The following is an 18,636-nucleotide window of genomic DNA, read 5'->3' on the forward strand; positions in this document are numbered from 1 at the left end:
CTCACAGGAAAATGTTGAAATTGAGGCAGCATCTATTTTTATTGAGTTTTTTTGAGATTGAAATTGGGGTGATTTTAATCAACAGCAGGTTAATAGGTAATCTAGACTGTCAGAAATAGAGCAAGAAAAGTATTAGATCTGATTTAATCCACACCATATGGAAATATTTCCTGTTAGATAATAATATCTAGTAGTAAACTTTCTAGAAGCACCAGAATAACTAGATGCCTGCTCAGATACACCATGACCAGATATTTCTCTTTCTTCAGGTGTCAAGCGAAGAACGAAAGATTCTTCAGACTGGTGTATAGAACCTTGCCATTGTTTTGGGAGATGATGTGAGGTTTTCAGTGGAAACTTTATCAGATCCTCCACTGCCATCAGTAAGACTAAGAACCACTTTTGCTGAGGTTAGAACAGAACTCTTGGAATTGTTCCCCTGTAAAGAGAAGCATGTTGGTTTCTTTTATGACCTGCAGTAAAGAAGGAATCCATAGGAAGATCTTATCTTTGAAGGAGGAAGAGGGACTTAATGGGGAAGTCTGACATTTGTATTGTATGTAAATTGATTTATAGTCCACCACAACTGGAAAACTAAAAGTCTACTTAAACTTGAGATTCACCGACTTGTCATATGGATTTACCTGTTGTTTCCTGAGTTTGTTTGGAAAGGAACTGGAACTTCTGGATAGATAAATTTCAGAAACTCACACCTTGAATATGTTAGTCTCAGTACATAGGGTAATGCCATGTGCTTGTTGATGTAGAATCATTGTGATTTTGTTACCTCTTGTTATCTTTTCCCATCAACCCAATTTCCCTGCAATTCTGGTACGAAAGCATGATTAATATAGGACTGCTATCAAGTTTTGAGTTTCGGATGACCTAGATAAGGCAGTAAGCTGGTTGATGCAATTATTTTTATTCGTTCAGGTATAATAAAAGGGCTGTCTGGAAGGAACAGTGAGGAAATCACACCAATATTTGTAGGTTGTTTCTTGAATATATACAAATGGGAGTCTTTACAAGTTAAAATGATCAAAGGTAGACAGAAGAACCATATATAGAAGAAAGGGAAGGGAAATGCTGCTTAATTTTTCCTTTGGGCAATATTGACTAATTATGTATATTTAACAGATATTTAAAGAACATCTGCTTTGTATAAGGTACCCTACTTAAGTGCTGTATTTGAGCCTTCTGAAGGTAGTTTGACTACTTCCTTTCACTTTAGCAGTTTCCTTCCTGAATTATTTGTTCAGCCACCAGTACCCAATTCTTATAGCAGTGCTCAGCCTACAGCAGTTCCCTCATATTTATAATATTTATAATACTTTAGTCATAGCTTTCTTTGCCTCTTATGAAATTATCACAGTCTTGGACAAAGGGTTAAAATACATTTGTATTACCCTGAACTAAATTATGATGCTTAATAAAAATATTCCTCTACCAAAATCCTGCTTTGATGCCTCAATGTGGTAGAGGTGACTCTGGTATTTTAAAGGCTATGGTAATGAAATACAAAACTTTGTCAAATCCTGTTAAGATGGAAGGACATCAAATCTATTGTCTTCTGTGACAGACTGTATATATCTCTTTCTAAAGATCAACCTAGCTAGGTTTATAGGGGTTTGTTGTTCATTAATAGCATGTTGACTTTTTGTAGTCACATCATTTCTTGAAGACTGTCTCCCAAGTCATGTAGGGATTGTGAATCTCTTTCAGTGGAATGAGCACCCATGATGACAAAATCATGAATATATAGGACAGAGTAATACAAGTACTGCTCATTTTAGTCTGTGGTATAACTTACCATTTAGAGAAGCTAGGCAATTAAACATCTGTGTTTTCATAAAATATTTCTAATTTTTTGCTTTTTAATTTCTGATAAATCTTTTTTTTTTTAAAAAAGCAAAGTCTAAAGGAAACAAGTAACAAATATCGCTGTCAATTGCACATCAATGAACTTAGATAATGAAGATATCTTCCTGCAACAAATAGTCTCAGAAATTTCTTGTAGATATTTTTTTGAAAAAGAGAGATAGATTATGCACATTTTTCTATTCCTTTTTTCCTTTAGGCTTTGGCCATCTTGATCACCAATGCTTATTCTAGCATTCTACCAATGCCATGGAATTCATAGTTTTTTTGGCTTAAACCTGTGTTTTTTATCCTTGTGGGGAACTCACATTGAGGAAAATTGTCTGTACTGATGCAACCCAACAATTTATATTCTTAGAGAGTTACCTGGGACATGAAAGGTTAGGTTATTTTCTCAGGGTCATTTACCTGATATGTGTTAGAAGTGGGACTTGAACCTAGGACTTCTTGACTCTAAGGCTCTCCTCTGTTCTCTATAACATGCTTTCAATGTGGAGATATGTATTTGGGTGGGGTGTAGGGTATGTTCAGGGAGGACCAGTACCTTTGGTGTGATGGTTGCCAAGCCCTTTTCAGGGCTCTTTCCACCTTTGGTGTCTACCTGTTCCACCTAACTCTCACTTGTGGCTCCAAGAAGCTGCAGCATGTACAGTGGTCATTACCCGGTAAACCATTTTGGCAGATGGGCCAGACCAGGTTGAGGGTAATCAAGGGTTCTCAAACCCATTGGTGAGTTAGGGGAGTGTCTACCCCCTGCATGTGAGGACTTCATTTGGTGGAATGGCCAGATGAGAACAATTTGTTCCAACGATCATGAAGGCAGATGAAGCAGGCGACGTGGAATGTTTAGATCTTGGTTAGACACTGAAGATGCCAAGGTCCTCCACTGCATCCTGAGCCATCACCAACTGTCTTGACTCTGTCCTGCCACTGGACTATGATGACTTTGGAGGAAAGAGTGAGGCTGACAACTTTGTGCAACTCTGCCTCACTTAAATCCAATTTATGCACAAATCAAAAGACATCAGCCATACCATTTCACTATTATGCCTCAGAGTCCTGCGGCAACAGGCAAGTGATGAAGCAGCAGGTGCAGATATACTGGGAGCTGTAGTCACAACCCTGCACACAGGTGGCCCAGGCCATAGGGTTGCTTCTTGCAGGAAGCAGCAGTGGAACTCGGCAGCCCCCTGGATGTCTGAGCAGCCTTTTAAGAATTGCATTGCTCACCTCCTGGTGTGAGGAAGGAGTCTATAAAAGGTGCCCTAAACGTTGTCTACTTACCCAACCCTGGCCTGATTACTGTGGCAGGCGGGAATCCCACCATGCAGTCGAAGCACAAAAAAATGTACAAAATGTACGAAAACATTTGCAAAGATGATTGCATTCACTATCAGCACATGGAACATGCGCACACTAATAAAAAACACAAAATCAGTTGACCTGAAAGAAGAACTGCTCTTGTTGCAAGAGAACTCAACAGGTATTGCATCCAAATAGCAACCCTGGGTGAAACAAGATTGGCAAATTTGAAGGCCAGCTTACTGAAGTTGGAGTTCGATGCACCTTTCTCTGGAGTGGGTGCAGTGAAGGGGAGCACCATGAAGATGGCATGGATTTTGCAATCAAAACTTATCTAATCAGCAAGCTGGTATTCCTGCCAAAAGGAGTGAATTACAGGCTCATGACAATGCAATTGCCACTTGCAGGAAAACGTCATCATCAGTGCCTATGCTCCCACCATAACAAACCCTGGTGAAGTCAAAGAAAAATTTTATGAACACCTAGAGACCCTTATGATCAATGTGCCAAAAGAGGACAAGCTTATAATTCTGGGTGACTTTAATGCTAGAGTAGGCTCAGACTACCAGACTTGGCAGGGAGTCCTAGGGAGGAATGGAGTTGGAAACAGCAACAGTGATGGTCATTTACTGCTGATGACTTGTGCATCGCATGACCTTCTCGTCACCAACACTGTCTTCCATTTACCTAAATGCAATAAAACTTCATGGATGCACCTTTGCAGCAAACATTGGCATCTAATAGACTATGTGATTGTAAGGAGAACAGACAGATAAGATGTGAGAGTGACAAAGGCAATGTGTGGTGCAGAGTGCTGGACTGATCATAGACTTATCCTTTCCAAGCTTAATATTCGCATTCATCAAAAGCGCCAACCCCAAGGCAGAATGACTACCAGAAGAATTAATGTCAATAAATTAGAACTCTTCTCTGAGCGTTAACGGTTTGCTGCTGACTTGGAAGAAAAGTTGAGCAAACACACAGTTGGCAACAGTAGAGCAGAAAAGAATGGGCAGCTTTCAGAAACTTGGTGTACAGCACTGCATTTGCTCATCTGGGTCAGAACACTTGCAAACACCAAGACTGGTTTGATGAAAATGATGGGGAAATCCAGAAACTGCTAAATGAAAAATGAGAACTCTGCAGGATTTACCAGCAGGATAGTTCATCCACCTCTAAGAAGGCAGCATTTAATTCCATCAAAAGCAAAGTACAAGCAAAGCTTCGAGAGATGCAGGATTCCTGGCTCAGTAAGAAGGCGGATGAAATTTGGTTTTATGCTGATAGTAACAATCCAAAGCACTGTTAGGATTCCCTGAAAGCTATTTATGGACCAAAGGCATATGGTGCATCACAACTACTCAGTGCTGATGGAGCCACATTGATTAGTGATAAGGACATGATCCTAGAGAAATGGGCTGAACACTTCCATAGTGTTCTCAACAGACCATCATCAATCAATGCTAAGGCCATTGACCATTTACCTCAGGTTGAAGTCAGTCCCTCCTTAGCTGAACTTCCAACTGAAGAAGAGGTTTTGAGGACCATTAGGCTCCTTTCTTGTGGCAAAGCACCTGGTGCTGATTCTATTCCAGCTGAGATTTACAAGGTAGGGGGACCATTGCTCCTGAAATTTTCCAGGTTATATGGCAAGAGGAGGTTATCCCCCAGGAGTTCAAGGATGTCTCCATTGTCCATCTCTATAAGGGTATGGGGAATAGATTGTCCTGCAGCAATCACAGGAAGATCTCTCTCTTAGTCACTGCTGGCAAAATTCTTGCTAGAGTCCTCCTTAAATAGGCTGATTCTTCACCTGGAAGAAGGTCATATACTTGAGAGCCAGTGTGGCTTCAGAAAGGGCTGAGGAACCCCAACAACTCCAGGAGAAATGCCAGGAGCAGAACAGAGGTCTGTACACAACGTTTGTAGATCTGACCAAGGCCTTTGACACTGTTAGTCATGAGGGCTTATGGAAAATGATGTCAGAATTTGGTTGCCTGGTGAAGTTCTTCAATATTGCATGTCAGTTTCACGATAGCATGTTTGCTCGGGTTCTGGATAGTGGACAATGCTCTCATGCCTTCCCAGTCATTAATGGAGTGAAACAGGACTGTGTACTTGCTCCCATGCTTTTTAGCATGATGTTTTCAGCCATGTTGACAAATGCTTTCAATGAGGATGAACACGGCATCAAAGTCAACTACCGTACTGATGGTAAGTTCTTCAATCTGAAAAAACTAGAAGCCAAGACCAAAGTGGAGGGAGTGTTGGTGCATGATTTTCTGTTTGCAGATGATTGTGCACTCAATGCACCCTCTGAAGCTGAGATGCAACAAAGTATCGATCAATTCTGTGCTGCCTGTGCTAATTTTGGCCTAATAATTAACACCAAGAAAACATAGATGCTTCATCAGCCACCACTACACCATCCATATGTGGAACCATCAAGTGTGACAAATGGAGAAGTTTTGAATGCTGTGGATAAGTTCACTTACCTTGGTAGTGTACTTTCCAGGGATGTACACATTGACAATGAGGTTGATGCATGCATTGCCAGAGCTAGCTGGCTTAGTTTGGGAGGCTCTGAAGAAAGGTTTGGGAGAGAAGAGGTATTAGGCTGAGTAGCAAACTGAAGGTCTACAGAGCTGTTGTGCTGACCTCATTATGCTTGTGAAACATGGACAGCCTACCAGCACCATGCCAAGAAACTGATTCGCTTTCAGTTGAACTGTCTTATCACCTGGGATCACCTGGCAGGATAAGGTACCAGACACTGAAGTCCTTGCTTGAACTGAACAGCCAATTATTCACACTATGCTTCAGAGAGTGCAACTCCAATGGGCTGGCCACGTTGTTTGAATGCAAAATGTACACTTGCCAAAAAGATTATTTTGTGGAGAACTCTAATGGAGCAGGTGATCACATGGTGGCAAGAAGAAGAGATACAAAGACATTCTCAAGGTCTCTCTCAAAAACTTTGAATTTGACTGTGCAACATGGCAGACACTGACACAGGACCCCTCAGCATGGTGTGCCCACATCAGAAAGGTTGCTGAGCTCTTTGAGCAAAACAGAATTGAGACAGTACAAAGTAAATGCAGTATGTGCAAATTTGGGATATCCACCCCAAATATGCATATGGATTATCTGTGCCCAACCTGTGGTAGAGCATTCCAAGCTCATATTGGTCTGATCAACCACAGGCAAACACAATGAAATTTCACTTTATCATGGTGATGTCATTTTGGTCCTGTTTGAAGACAAAGGAGAGCAACCAACCAACCATGTATTTGGGTAATTACTTTATAAATAATCCAAAGGTAGCTATATTTTAAAGTTAATTACATGCTTTACTGGGGAAGTTTGTTTATTTGTTTTAAACAAAAAGAAAGAACACTGATCTGGGAGTTAAGAGACCTGGGTTATAATATCGTCTCATCGATTGCCTGTGTTATGATTAGAAAATTAGGTATACCAAGATTTGGCAAAAAGGAAAGTATGTTGGACATGAAATTAAGACCTCTGGGTTAAAATCCTGGCTCTGATGCTTATTGGCTTATTGGTAACTGTGGGAATTTAAACTCTCTGACCCTCAGTTTCATTATCTATAAAACAGGATAATATTTACATGACCAGACAGTGCCTGATAAACCATAAACCACTCTACTTAGCTCTGGCCTTCACATCTAAAATGAAGGGAAATAAACAATGAAATAGACATATTTTCCTAAGATATTTGTACTTTTTTTACATTTTAGTTCTTCAGGAACTTCAGGTCTTTTTAAAAATTAAAGATTATGGGGGCAGAACCAACATGGTGGAGTAGAAAGATAGACCTGTAGAAGCTCCCCCCGACCCAGCCCATAAAATTCCAGTAAAAATGGCTCTAAACAAATTCTAGAGCAGAAGAAGCCGCAAAATGACAGAATGAAAGAGATTTCCAGCCCAAGGCAAATTGAGAGGCTGACAGGGAAGGTCTTTTGCACAAGGCTCAGAACAGAGTGCACACTGCAGAGCACAGCTCAGCCTTGACCGTGCAGCACCATCAGGAACAAGGCTGGAGCAGGTCTCAGGGGGCAGAATCCCCAACTACAGCTGTGGTTCCCAGATTGTTCAACCCACAAGCACCAAAGATAGCTTCAAAGGTCAGTGAGAAAGCTCTCTCACCTTGGTGAGAAGGGAATGTGGTCTGGTCCCACTGGTAGTAGTAACTGCAGTGGCAGTGTCCATTTTTGGAGCCCTCAGCCTAAAGCCCCTGAGGGAATTGAGCCACTGATCTGGATGTCAGCCCTGTGTGGCAGCCCTGGGGTGAGAGGGAATGCTGGCGATGGAGCTGGTGGAGACTCTGGAGAGGGAACCCTACTGTCAGATCCTGGGCAGAACAGAGTACTTGTGGTTGCTCACAGAAGAGCACAGGCCAGGAGAGGAGTAAACTCCTCTCCCATGATTGTGCCACGTTGGAGGAACTGAGAACTTACAGGTCCCGAGAGTATACCCTCCTTTTGAGAAAGGACTCAAAAGTCAAGTAACTTTCTGGGAAAATGCCCAGAAAAGGGGAAAAAAATAAGACTGTAGAAGGCTACTTTCTTGGTGAATGAGTATTTTCTTCCATCCTTTCGGAAGAGGAAGAACAATGCATACCATCAGAGGAAGACCTAAAAGTCAAGGCTTCTGCATCCAAAACCTCCAAAATAAATATACAATAGTCTCAGGCCATGGAAGAGCTCAAAAAGGATTTTGAAAATCAAGTAAGAGAGGTGGAGGAAAAATTGGGAAGAAAAATGAGAGTGATGCAAGAAAATCATGAAAAACGAGTTAACAGCTTGCTTAAGGAGATGCCAAAAATGCTGAAGAAAATAACACCTTTAAAAGTAGGCTAACTCAATTGGCAAAAGAGGTCCAAAAAGCTAATGAGGAGAAGAATGCTTTAAAAAGCAGAATTAGCCAAATGGAAAAGGAGGTTCAAAAGCTCACTGAAGAAAATAGTTCTTTAAAATTAGAATGGATCAGATGGAAGCTAATGACTTAATGAGAAACCAAGAAATTACAAAACAAAAACAAAAGAATGAAAAAATAGAAGATAATGTGACATATTTCACTGGAAAAACAACTGACCTGGAAAATAGATCCAAGAGAGACAATTAAAAAATTTTGGGACTACCTGAAAGCCAAGATCAAAAAAAGAACCTATTTCATCTTTCATGAAATTATCAAGGAAACCTTCCATGATATTCTAGATCCAGAGGGCAGAATAAATATTTAAAGAATTCACTGATCACCTCATGAAAGAGAGCCACAAAAAGAAACTCCTAGGAATATTGTAGCCAAATTCCAGAGTTCCCAAGTCAAGGAGAAAATATTGTAAGCAGCTAGAAAGAAACACTTCAAATATTGTGGAAATACAATCAGGATAACACAAGATCTAGCAGCTTCTACATTGAGAGATGGAAGGGCTTAGAATATGGTATTCTAGACGTCAAAGGAACTAGGATTAAAGCCAAGAATCACCTACCTAGCAAAACTGAATATAATACTTCAGGGGAAAGGATGAAATAGAGGACTTTAAAGTATTCTTGATGAAAAGGCCAGAGCTGAATAGAAAATTTGACTTTCAAACACAAGAATCAAGAGAAGCATGAAAAGGTAAACAGGAAAGAGAAATCATAAGGGACTTACTAAAGGTTGAACTGTTTACATTCCTACATGGAAAGATAATATTAGTAACTCTTGAAACTTTTCTCAGTATTTGGGTAGTTGGAAGGATTATACACACACACACACACACACACACACACACACACAGAACATAGGGTGAGTTGAATAGAAAGGGATGATATCTAAAAAAATAAAATTAAGGGATGAGAGGAATATATTGGAAAGAGAAAGGGAGAAATGGAATAGGGCAAATTATCTCTCATAAAAGAGGCAAGAAAAAGCTTCAATGGAGGGGAAAAGTGAGGAGGTGAGAGGGAAAAAGTGAAGCTTACTCTCATCATTTTTGGCTTAAGGAGGGAATAATATGCATACTCAATTTGGTATGAAAATCTATCTTACACTGCAGGGAACTAGGAGAGAAGGGGATAAGTAGGGTGAGGGGGATGATAGAAGGGAGGGGAAATGGGAGGAGGGAGTAATTAGGAGTAAACACTTTTTGGGGAGGGACAAGGTCAAAAGAGAGAATAGCGTAAATGGGGGGCAGGATAGAATGGAGGGAAATATAGTTAGTCTTACATAACATGACTATTATGGATGTCTTTTGCAAAACTACACATATATAGCATATATTGAATTCCCTGCCTTTTCAGTGGGCATGGTTGAGTAGGGAAGAAGGGAGAGAAGTTGGAACTCAAAGTTTTAGGAACGAATGTTGAGAATTGTTTTTGCATACAACTGGGAAATAAGAAATACAGGTAGTGGGGTATAGAAATTTATCTTGCCCTACAGGACAAGAGAGAAGATGGGGATAACGGAAGGGAGGGGTGTGATAGAATGGAGGGCAGATTGGGGGAAAAGGTAATCAGAATGCATAGGGTTTTGGGGTGGGGGAGGAGAGAGATGGGAAGAAAATTTGGAACTTAAAATTTTGTGCAAATGAATGCTGAAAACTAAAAATAAGTAAACATAAAATTTTTTTTAAACCAAAGATTGCTGTTGTTTATGATTGGGCAAATAGGCAAATCACTGTCTCTCAGGGTGACCTTACATAACCTAGGAATTTTCTTACAACAAATTGGATCAATATCTTTCAGTTGCAAAGAGCCAATAATCTTTTTTGTTTGTTGTTTAATTTTTTTTTTTTGCTTGTGTTGTTGTTTGGTTGATAGCTTTTAAGTAGAATCACAGTGTTTAAAGTTAGAAAGGATCATTTAATCCAACCCTTTACTGTATGGATGAAGAAACTGGAGCCTGAAGGGACTAAGTGACTTCCTCAAGATCATACTACTGTCAGGATTTGAACTCAAGATCTTCTGAATCCAAACCCTATTCATTTTACCTGTTAAGGCTGTCAAATTCCATTTTTGTTCATTGGTGTATCAACTTAGTGTGTTGTGTACTTTAGTTATGCTGAAATAATGACTTTTACCTTGCTTTTGCAACACATTTTTTCTTTGGGAATAGGAAATGGACAAATGATTTAATTTTTACAGAATTTATAAAGGACAACAACAACAACAGCAGAATTTACCTTATACCAAACTTTTTTTAAAAAAAAACCAGATTCATTTCATAAAGTGAGGGATACCTATAGTAATTTTGAAATCTATGACTTGTCCTAATAAAAGAGAGAGTAATGTTGTAGATAAGAAAGAATTGATAAACCCCAAATAACATACTTTTACCCACCATTTCAGAATGATCTGGAGGCATTCATGTATAGGAGTACTTTTATAAGGAGGAAAGGAATCAGTTGAGTGGTAGTTTAATGTAGCTTCCGTGAAAGGATTAAATGACTCTTGGTTGTTCTGTGAAGGAAACAGCTACATATAACTCTATGCAGTGGGAGGGGAGTCCTTGCATCCTTTGGGGTAGTATAGGAGTGGTAGAAAATGATATATAGAGGAAATTATCAGAAATTTATAGGTCCATAGATTTAGAGCTGGAAGAAACCTCTGAGGTCATCTCGGACAATTTCAACCTTTTACAGATAAGTAAAAGTTAAATGACTTACTTAAGGTCACACAGGTAGTAAGCATCAGAGGTGGATTTTCGCCACACTGTCACTAAGTAAAAGGGATCAGTATTATGGCTTTTTGAAATTTATTGAGAATTATAATATGAGTTTAAAATACAAACATTTGTAAAATGTGAAAGAAGATGACATTTCAGGGACTTGTAGTGGAGGGGAAAACAAGCCTGAATAAAACTTTTTGTGAAACTCAATTAAATTATGTTGTCCCAAGAGCATTCATAGATGAAATTGAAAGGTGAACAACAAATAGAAGGAAAATCAAATAGATTTGTCAGTATTTTTAGAATCTATTTCTGTCATCAATGACAATGGAATTCCCACATTTAAATTTTGGCAGCTTGGGATCAGATTTTCTCTATAACGAACTCGGAATGTTTCTTGAGATATAGTCAGGAAAAGAAGAGTAATTGTGCTAGACTAAGAACAAACAAAAGAAATGTGTTCTGTATAGGACATTGCAAAAAACACAGAGAGGTTGTTGGCAAGATAGGGTAGAGAACATACCAAAAGAATAGAATAAAATCCCAGATTATAAAAAGTTGGTCTTGAGAACAATGAGTACTCACCATATGCCTATTTTATTATCTTTACAAAATGTTTGTTATAAACATGTATTATTTAATATTATAATATATATAATGTACATTATAGCATATATTATATATGTTATATATATTATCTATGTTATAAAATGTTTCATCTATACTTATATTGCATAAGGTTATTATTGATGAAGATCTGAGAAGAGAATAGGTGTCTTTTCATCTGTTTTTGTCTATCATGGCCTAGCAGGAGCTCCTTGTGGCTTTTTGTCCTCTGGGAATCAGTAAGAAACAGCTTGATCCTTAATCTCCCAGAGCCAATAATTAGCTCATTTTAAGCCTCGAGGATGATATAACTAATGTTCACTTGATTCCCTCTTCTTCAGAGAATTTATTTTAGATGAAATCTTCTGAGTTCTGTCACAATTGCTCTGATCCTCTAGTTAGGAAAATTTCTAACCCTTAGAGTTTGGGTTCTCTGCCAGCCCTGCATTTGTCTTTAGTTAAATTCTGGTCTTTTTGTGGTTGAGGCAAAATTCATTTAACTGGAAGCAGTTGGGTAATGAAATAGTAGATTATATTATAGGTTTTTTTTTTTGATAGACAGGTGTGGAAGTCAGAGAGAAGGCCAACCTTTTATGCATACTTTCTTTATGTCTCCTCCTTTTTTCAAATAAAAAAATCAATAACATATATTAACCTTTTTAAGGAACAAAAATATATCTTTCTCCAACTTATTATCTTCCTTATATCTATCCACTTCTGTATTACAAGATGAATAGGGTATAAGAAGACTAGAAAGATAGGAGAAGGCCAGGTTATGAAAGGATTGAATGACAAAGGATGTGATCCAAACTTGGGAAGGATAGCTAACTCAGATGAGAGTTTGTAACCAAGAAGGTCTCAGATAAACTAGAACACTGGGCTAAAATAGAATTTAATAGGGCTAAAAATAAAATCGAAGTTTAGTTTCAAAAATTAATTTCTTAAGTGAAGAATGAGCAGGATATGGCTGAACAAAGTCTTTGTGAAAAACACTTTTGTTTTATTCCATTGACTTCTTCTCAATCCTCATCTTTCTTGACCTCTCTGTAATGTTTGGCACTGTCAATCACCCTCTTTGTGGTAGTCTTTTCTCTAGATTTTCAGTTCAATGCTCTTTCCTGGTCCTCCTCCTACTTGAAGACACCTTTGATGTCTCATTTACTCAGTATTCATTCAGGTTGCTCCCACTAACCATGTCCTACAGGTTTCTGTCCAGGGGCCTTTCTCTTTTCTCTCTATTCTACTTCATTTAATTAAAGTTTTGACTTTTGTCTTACCACAGGACTTTGACATCTTTGGAAGAGACAGTGAGGCTGGTGATTTTGTGCAATTGCCTCACTTAAACTCCTGTTGGAGTCAAGACATCACCCCATGATGTAATTGGTCCTCTTCAGAAATGAAACATGAAGAACAATAACAACTTTCTTTATGTGATCTCATTGATTCCTATGGATTTAATTATCCTCTCTAACTACTCAATCTACTTTTCTTGCCCCAGTGTCTCTCCTGATTTCCAGTCTTGCATCTCCAATATGCCCATTAGACATCTCAAACAGGATGTCCAGTAGACATCTTAAACTCAACATATCCAAAACTGAACTCATTATGTGACCTCTCCCCCCCAAAACCAAACCACAACCAAAACCACTCTTCTTTTCCAGACTTGCCTATTACTTTTGAAGGCCACTATCATCTTCCCAGTGTCTTAGACTCACAAGCTAGGTGTCATACTCAACTCTTCATTATCTTTTGCCCCCACTCCCCCAAATCCAATGTGTTGCCAAAACCTGTCAATTTCACCTTTGTAGGATCTCTCACATATACCCCCTTCTTTCCTCTGATACTGCCATCACACTAGTGCACACCCTCATCTCCTCATTCCTGGACCATTAGAGTAGATTGCTGGTTGGTCTCCCTGCCACAGATCTCTTCCTATTCTAGTCACACCTCCATTCAGCTGCCAAGGTGATGTTCCCAAAGCTTAGGTCTGACCCTGCCACACCTTTATCCAATAAACTCCAATGGTTGGTTTCCTTTCACCTCCAGGAGCAAATGCAACCATTCTGTGTTTGAAATTCAAAGCCCTTCATAATGTAGCCCCTTCCAACCTTTCTAGTTTTCCTATTACATTTTATGTCCCGCCTTCTCCACTACCCCCAACATATACTGTTTGATCTTGTGACTCTGGCTTTCTTGCTCTTTCTGGAACAAGACCCTCCATTTTCCACCATGCCTAGAATTCTTTCTCCTCATCTCTGCCTCCTGGCTTTCTTGGTTTCCTTCAAGTCTCAGCAAAAAGTTTTCAGGAAGTCTCTCTTAAGCCTTTCCTTTTTAATTCTGATGCCTTCCTTCTGTTAATTACTTTTAGTTTATATATGTGTGTGTGTGTGTGTGTGTGTGTGTGTGTGTGTGTATATACATACATACATATATGTATATTTATAACTTGTATATGCAGCCTGTAATATAACTTTAACTGTTTGGAAGTTGTTTCCACCATTAGAGAGCTCCTCCCTTAGCCTAAAATGACCAGGGTCTCACATTGCATTCTGGACCATCTCCAGTCGTCCTGATGAATATTAGGCCGCTGGATCCAGATGACTCTGGAGGAGAAAGTGAGCCTGGGGACCTTGCACAGCCCTCCCTCACTCAAATCAAAGTCAACTGCAAGTCATGTCATCATCTTGATGTCATGGCTCTCTTCGAGAATGAAGGACAAACACAACCTCAAGGACAAGGACTGTCTTTTGCCTTTCTTTCTACTTCCAAATGCTTAGCACAATGTCTGGCATATAGTAGGCACTTAAATGCTTACTGATGGACTCCTGGGGACTATATTTTTGGAAGAAAGAACATTGACAAGTTGTAATGCATTCAGAAAAGGGTTAACAGGATGTTGAGGGGGATGAGATGATTCCATATGAGAAGAGAGAATGTTGGGGGAGGTGATCATTACTCTCAAATAGCTGTGACATTAGTTGAAAGGACATTGCGTCTGAAGTCAGAGGATCTGAGTTTGAATCTTGACCTTGCTATTTATTGCCTGTTTGGCCTTGGACAAGTCATCAAAACTTCTCCAAATTTTCATTTTCTCATGTAGAAAGAGAATGGGCTTAGTTAATTTCTAAAGTCCTTTCTAACCCATCTTAAGCTCTATTTGAAAGGCTTTTTGATATTCCTTGATATATGTGGAAGAGAGATTGTTTTGCTGGGCCCATAGGGCAGAATTAGGCATGATAGGTGGAAGTTGGATAGAAGCAAATTCACTTTTGTATTGGGAAAAACTTCCTAATGGTAAGAAGAGCTAATATTTATTTAGTGCTCTAATGTTTCCAAAGCACATTATATGTATTGTCTCATTTGATCCTCACAACAACCTTCTGAAGTAGAACGTCTGTGTTGTAGGAATAGGATGTGGATCTGTGACTTCCTTGGTATTGTTGTTGTCCTTCCTACTGGAACAGGACCAAAATGACATCACGGTGTCAGGGTCAATGAGTGTCTGACTGTGGCTGATCAGAAGGCTTCTCCACAGGTGGGTATAGGGAGCTCCTGGAGGAGGAGACTCCCACTATCAATTCTGTTAGTGTGGATTGACACTTTATCAACAATGTACAGTTTTAGAGAATTGCCTAGAGAACTAAGAGATAGTGATTTGTCCAGAGTCACTTAGCTAGTAAATGTCAAATATGAGACTTGAACAAAGGTCTTCCTGGCTTTGAGGACAGCTCTCTGTTTATTTTGCCATGCCTCCACAGGACTTTTTAGAATTGTTTAGAAATGGAATCAGCCAGCTCTGCAGATAGTTAGTTCCTACTCATTGATGATTTTCAAGTGGAGGTTGCTTGACCACCAGTTGGAGATTTTGTAGAAGGAATTCTTACTCAGGGATGGGTTTGAGTAAATGGCCTCTGGTGTCTTTCAGCTCTAAGATTTTCTGATGCTGCCACCTTCTTTTCTCTTCTTCCCTATCCTTTGAAACCTTATGTTGACAACATTCTTGTCAATGTTGAACCAGAGGGGTTTAAACCAGCTAATAGTTTGATGATGATGAGACTGGTAATCTAAGCTGACACTTGAGACAGCTATTTCATTTGGACATCTGACACTCATCTTGAGGCTTAGAAGGTGCATTGGCACTGATGCTTATCTACTCCATTAAGCATTTAGCATGGTGCCTTCCATAAAGTAGGCACTCAAACCTTGTTGAATGAATTAATATATTTTGTAGTTTTGTCACAACCTGTCTAGTAACTAACAGAAAATGGGGGTGTTTCATAAGGAATTTGTTCAGTTACAGAATTATAATCTATTGGTTGTACTTGTATTTGCATTATTGTTGCTAGGCAACCGATCTCCTTTACTGTGTACTCTTCTTATCCACCTTTGACTAAGGTACTATACTTTCATAGAAAGGCTTAGGTTAGTGGTGCTCTGAGCACTTAAAACTTTTCTTATTCTACTGAATTTTCTTGTTTTATTGAGTTGTTTTCTTTAGCCCTTTCCCAGTTCAATCTGTGTACCTGAACCCAAGCGTTAATTTTGGAACACTCTGGAAAGTTCCACTGAGATGTAGATAGCTGGAGCACAAAAGAAAATCATCCTCAGTATCTCAGAATCTAAAATACATTTACCTTGTCAACTGCTATTTTTGCTTTAATATTTTTGGCTATTTCCTGGAGTCACTGACATATATTTGGTCTGTTCTTGTTTTCAGGGATTCCATTTCTTGGGTAAGCTTTATTGTTTTCTCTTATAAGTGACATTCTCTTTCCATTTATTTCCTTAAAACTTTTATTTAGTTTTTTAAACACTTTATTTACTCCAGGTATTCATATAGTCCTTATTGAAACTTTTTTTTTTCACTTTGAGTCTCTTCTTGCACTTGTAATGGAGTTGCTCCTTCCTTTTGGACATCTCTAGATTTTCAGTAATTTCTTTTTTACATTGACTATTCTTTCTTTGATTTATTCATCTTTCCAACTTTAGTTCCTGAACTATGATTTGGTGTAGGTCTGCCATCTACTGTGCTTTTGGATGGGATGGTCGGCCCTGCTTAGGCTTGTCCTAGGTTTGAGTTCCTGTGCTCACTTCCATCTCCTGGCTTTAGATCTTCCTTGGATTTTTGTGGTTCGTAGTGCTGGATCTTCAGGACTCTCTTTGGTATTTCAGGACAGAGTGTTAGGGATCTCAGAGCCTGTAGGCCCACACTGTCTTGATCTGAGCACTGTGAATCCACATTGGTTGCCAATCAACTGTTATTACTCTGTTCTTCTAAATTACTCACCCTAGGACTTTCTGACTCCCTTTCTTTTTCCATTTACACTGTACATATCTTTATGTACCTATTTACTTGTGTTTTGTTCTCCCTGTTAGAATGTATTCTTGAGAGAATGTGTTGTTTTGTCTGTATTTTGCTTTTCTTTGTACCCTTAATGCTTTTTATGGTGTGGGCCATGTTGTAAACTCTTCCTGAATGCTTATTGACTGACCAAATGACCCTCTGTAAGGTAAAGTCCTTCAAAAGCTCCTGTTTGTGATGATGTTGACCTAGAACATTACAGAAACTCTTGGAAGATGTCCATACAGGAAAAACTAAGTCAGTGAAGATTATCCTAGATGATGATGTGCAGTGGATGGACGATGCACAGAGCTTGTTCCTTCAATAGGTATATCTGAGATGAATAATACAAATGGATAACAGATCAGGCCCAGGATTAAACAGCAGGAGAATAGTGGGCTGAGTTGACTTCAGGAAATTATAGTTTTTTTAATGACTCCAAACTTACTACACAAATAAAGCCCCATTTTTAATGCCAATATTCTACAGGTATTGTTAAATGGTTGTGAAGCATGAGACCCAATAGCTCTGACAAACTAACTAGTGAATATCATGAAGAGGGCAATGGAGAAGCATGTTGTATATGTATGTTCTCTGCAAGATAGGACAAGTAAGGAACTTGCAGGGTCCATAGGAATAAAGGATGTCATCAAGGACATGTATGGTACAAAAGGAAGGTGGGATGATTATGTGGTAAAGGGGAGATATGAGAGGTGGGCAGCTGTATCACTGACTGGCATCCTTGGCATGTCAGGAGAAACTGAAAAAGACTCTCAGCATGTTGGATAGACTGTCTATGGTGAACTTAGGTAAGGACATGTATAGAGTCAAATAAGATGGGCAGGTATTGATTGGTTACAATTTATATAATTTACATCATTGGAGGAATTATTCAAACCATTGATATCATTGATTTTTTGGTACAGACCCTTGCAGAAGAAGTGATATAAAGGATATCACCCAAGAAACATATGATTGGAAAACGCTGGTGACAAAAATGAGGAATAACAGATTATGATCTTTTTGTTTAACTGGTAACCTGGAAATATTAACTAGTACTAGAGGAAAACCTTTAGGAGTTTGTGTAGCTTTGCTTTGAAGAATCTGTGGAAGAACATGGGCAAGAAAGTGCATTGACTTAGAAGACTAGGATGGGTTGCTATCTGCACTCATTGAGGGAAAAGCCATATGGATAAATTCACTGAAGTATTGAAATACTGAGAAAGCAGATATATAGGTTGGTAGTGGCTGATGAACCTTCTAATTACCTCTTCTGTGATTATAATACTACTTGTTACCTTTTCCATTCTTTGGATGTAAACAAATGTAAGTATTTCACCTACTTTTAGGTGCAAAATTTGGAAAGGGCACTGAAAGATCTGGGTTCAAGTTTAGTTTTGCAACTTATTATTATCACCTGGATGCACTACCTCAAACTCAACAAGCTTCAAGCTGAGCTCATCATCTTTCTTCTTCAGCCTACTTTGACTTCATACATTATTTCTGACTTGTCACAACTATTTGTTTTTAACCTTTGGATCATCTTTTTCTTTTCCCTTTCCCTTCATGAAATCTCTTGAATTTCTCTCTTCATCCTTCTTTCTAACTTAACCACCCTAGTTAGACTTCATTAAGAAACATTCGGATTATTGCAATAGCCTCCTTTCAGGTTTTCCTGTCACTGTTCTCTCCCTTCCAATCATTTACATTGCTGCAAAAAATTTTTTCTTAAGCAAGGATCTGGTCATGTCACTTCTCTGTTCAAAAATCTTCCCTGACTTCTGTTTATTTTCTGAGTAAAGATCAAAGTCCTTTACTAGCATCCAAGGCTCTCTGTA

At 38.9% G+C, this 18,636-nt stretch overlaps 1 protein-coding gene across 10 annotated transcripts in view; it reads left to right on the forward strand.

Annotated features, from left to right (window-relative positions):
- SENP7 (SUMO specific peptidase 7) overlaps window positions 1-18,636 on the forward strand; it is a 165,665-nt gene that overhangs the window by 38,441 nt on the left and 108,588 nt on the right. Inside the window, exon 2 of one of the 10 annotated variants that reach the window (XM_072614156.1) lies at window positions 270-410. The exons of 8 other annotated variants lie outside the window; for them this stretch is intronic. The gene's annotated coding sequence lies outside the window, so the exon portion shown is untranslated. Of the gene's footprint in view, window positions 1-269; window positions 411-11,537; window positions 14,993-18,636 lie in introns of those variants that run through there. One more of the 10 variants, XM_072614155.1, reaches the window with a different exon arrangement.

Source organism: Notamacropus eugenii, chromosome 5 (genome assembly GCF_028372415.1).
Source record: "Notamacropus eugenii isolate mMacEug1 chromosome 5, mMacEug1.pri_v2, whole genome shotgun sequence".
NCBI lineage: Eukaryota > Metazoa > Chordata > Mammalia > Diprotodontia > Macropodidae > Notamacropus > Notamacropus eugenii.